Raw genomic sequence first — 3,613 nt, forward strand, 5'->3', positions numbered from 1 at the left:
CACCGGGCCGGTCTTTTGCAATGTCTGAGAATTCTCTCCCCAAGAGCAGCGTGGGGCCCGGGACTCCGGTTTGGAACCATGGTGACTATGGCCCTTTGTTCCTTTGCTTTTCTTCAGCAAGAGCTGCACTGAGGGCAACTGGGGGCAACTGTGTCCTCTGACTCCTGTGCCTGTGGAGTGAGAGCTATGATGGGTCCCAAGCTTCATGTCAAGGCCGTGGCCATCTGGAGCACTGTTCATTCCAGCTATCAGCCGTGGCTTAGCTGGGGTTGGCTCAGAATCTCAGTTTCTCCGTCGGCAGCACAGCATGGTGATTAGGGACGGGCCAGATGCACGGGTTCAAGTCCCGCTTAAGGTGCTGCCTCTGTCTCCCAACACATGGGGAGGACTGCGGCACCCTCCACGGGCTGGCGAGGAGGGTCAAATGGGCCCGCAGATGCCAAGAACAGGCGCTAAACGTGCGTTAGCCCTCGTTATCACACTGCTATTAATCGCAATTCTTTTCTTTTTTTATAATCTCCTGACCAGTGAAGAGCTTTTGCTTTAAACCAATGCAAACTGCTCTGATGGAAGATGACAGACCTTTGTTCTCTAGTATAATTGGCCGCTTTCCCATACAAACTCGGATGGCAGCAGAGGTTTCTGGAATAGATGATTTGCCTTCATTTTCAGGATCACAATTAGAGATGTTCCCTGAAGTCTTTGTTAAACGGCTTACAGGGAAAAGTACCCTTTTTGGAAGGGTGGTGCTTTCTGCCATACGAAGACCCACCATTCCTCCAGAATGCTGCTCACTGGCCCAGGGACTTGCCCAGGGACTTCCTGTGTGATGGCACTTCCCACTTCCCTAGCCCTCACTCTCTGCTCCCCACGAACCTTCTTTATGACCTTGGACATTGCAGGCCTTGGGGTCTCTTTCCACACCCTCCCTCCCACGGCTCACTCCAACTTCAGGCCCCTAGTCCCATAGCACCTCCTCCTGAAGGCATCTGACACCCGCCGGCAGCCACCCCCACCCCCACCCCCCAGCTAAAACAGCACCCCTGCCAAACCTCTGAGCCAGAGCAGGCGGCCAATTCACCTCAGTTAACAATGACGTCAAGTGACCTGCTCATGGGCAGAGCTGTGACTAAATGAAGTCTTGGCTCCCAGGCTCCAGTTCTCAGAGACACCACTGAGAGGTCAAGGGCAGAGGGTTAGATACGGGGGGATGGGGGCGGCAAAAATAAAGCCTTCCCTTAAGGAAAGACTGGATGGCCGTGTCTCTGGAGCAGCTCTTGTTCGTTCACTCCTTCCTTCCTTCTTTCCTTCATTCCTTCCTTCCTTCCTCCACCCACCAAATCGATCAGGTGCCTCTGATGGGCCAGACTAACACACGAAGTGCCAGACACACGGCAGAGCTCAATAAATACCTGCAGAAGGAGGGAAAGCTGAGAACAGTGTTGCACCCTCTGTCTCTCCCTCCTTCCGAGGACATCGCTGTCATCGTCCTGTGGCAGTCCCCTCGCCTGCTCTCCGAAGAGCCTGCTGCCAGCCTGACGGACAATAGGAGAGGACTTGTTTCTCTCCACACTGACTGCTAATGACTGCCAGCTCCGAAGCCTGCCATGGGACTCCGCCTCTCTGGCAACAAATTCGGAGCTCAGATGGTGCCAGTTACTCGGGTCTCCGTGCAGGGAGGCTACAAACAGTGACAGCGGGCTTGTTTTTAACAAAAATAGGCTTTTTTAAGGTCGTCACCTCACACCCAGACTATTGCAGTGGCCCTAACTCCACACCCTGGTGCCTTCTGCACCCCACCACTAGGTGAGTCCTTTGCCAGCTGTGAGCTGCTCTGGTTCCAGAACATCTGCATACGCAGCACGCCCGCCGTCCGCTCTGGCACCTGGGACTCTGCGCCACCAGCCTGGGTCACTCCTGCTTCCCCTCCCAAACGTCCCCAAACACACCAATGGATTCACCACCTCCCCAAACAAGGCTTTGCTCAGGCTGTTCCCCACTCCGCCTAAGATGCACTTCCTAACCTTCTGGAAACTTCCTTTACCCTGCCTGACCTCTCCTCCACAACCCTGGGGTTGAGGCCGGGCTAGCTCTGAGTGAGGCTACCTGAGTTCACATTCCTGCCAAACCGCCTTGGGCAAGCAATTCGACCTCAGTTCTCTGTCTGCAAAATGGGAATCACAGCAGAGGCTCCCTCCTCCTGAAGCTGCAAACCCAAGTGAGGTCCCACGTGTAACACCCCTGGCTCGAGGGCTGGGGCACAGGGCGGGTAGCGACGGGGTGTGTTTGCACGCCCATACTCAGTCTGTGCAGGTCACTTCTCTCCAGGAAAACTCACCTCCACCCTCTAACCAGGCCGTTCCCTGAGGATGGGTACCAGGCTCCCGCGCTGATGGAATACGCGCTCTCCCAGTTCTGCCTCCGCTGGCACCTTCCTCTCAGCGTGAGTCAAACTACCAGACCCTAACTGGTCATGCTAGACCATATTCCTACAGAGGAAACGTAGACCCGCACCCCCACAGGGCTCCCCGCTCCCCCTCTCCATGCGCTGCCCGCAGCGAGGAGGCGGTGTGGCCATAGTCAAGGATGCGGCCAAGCTGGGCTGTCCTATCCCTACGAGGCTGGACTGGCCGCAGCCAAACCCCGCATTGCTTTTCCACACGGCCTCTCTGCCTGAGGCATCCCTCCGAAGGTCCCGAGAGAGGGTTTCTCCACCCGCCGCCCCATCACACCCACGGCGCCTGCCAGAACCCGGCTCGCTGATACGAAAACGAGGCCAAAGGCGGGAGCGGGGCGCACTTCTCTCTCGTCCCCAACCCACCTCCCTCCCCCACCTCTTCAGAGGTCGTGATCCAAAGCCCCGTCCGGCTTATTCGAAAGGAGACACTTTCATTTTTGTAGGGTTGGCTCAAACTACGGGAAGCAAGGCGGGCGGCGACGCCGCTCCGACGTCTGCGGAGCGAAAGCGGCGCCCGGCCACCGAGAGCATCCGGGGAAACGGGGCCGCGGGACGGCCAGCGCTGTCCCTTCCAAATAAAACGTTAAAGTTTTCGCGGACAGGATCCGTCACAGAACGAGCGCACGGTTAATTTTAAAGGGAAAGCGGGGTCGGATGCAGAGAAGCAGAAGGAAGGGGAAGCGACAGCAATGAGTCTTTTGGGTCCAAATGCCTCCGGCTTGCTCGACGCAAGGCACCTTTCCCAGTCCCGAACTTCTCTCCCCCCACCGATGCCCACATTCCTGTCTGGTTTGTCCCCCGGGTGCCTGGTGCGGCATGTTTCCTCGCAGGGCACTCGGCAGCCGGCCACCAGGCGGGACGCCCCGCGCCCCTGGCTGCGGGATAGTGAGCGCCTGGCGCCCGCCGGACGTGGAACCGACCCGGGCGAGCCGCGAAGCTTGGTTCGGAGAGAGCCGGCGGGACGCGGCCGCCCCAGGGGCCGGTGCCCGAGTTCTCGCCCGGAGCGGGCGCCTCGCACTCCGGCGACGCTTCCCTGCCCCTCGTCTTGCCCGCAGGTCCCGCGGAGGCAGCTCGGGGCTGGGACGGCGAGACCCGGGAGCTCCCCCGAGCGCGGCGCGCCGCCCGCAAGTACCTCGGCCGCAGGCGCCGCGCTGC

At 59.1% G+C, this 3,613-nt stretch overlaps 1 protein-coding gene across 1 annotated transcript in view; it reads right to left on the reverse strand.

Moving 5' to 3' along the window:
- HTRA1 (HtrA serine peptidase 1) overlaps window positions 1-3,607 on the reverse strand; it is a 47,023-nt gene extending 43,416 nt beyond the window's left edge. Inside the window, exon 1 of the mRNA XM_015590650.2 lies at window positions 3,591-3,607. The gene's annotated coding sequence lies outside the window, so the exon portion shown is untranslated. The remainder of the gene's footprint in view (window positions 1-3,590) is intronic.
- Window positions 3,608-3,613: the final 6 nt, after the last annotated feature.

This window comes from Pteropus alecto, unplaced genomic scaffold, assembly GCF_000325575.1.
Source record: "Pteropus alecto unplaced genomic scaffold, ASM32557v1 scaffold205, whole genome shotgun sequence".
Taxonomy (NCBI): domain Eukaryota; kingdom Metazoa; phylum Chordata; class Mammalia; order Chiroptera; family Pteropodidae; genus Pteropus; species Pteropus alecto.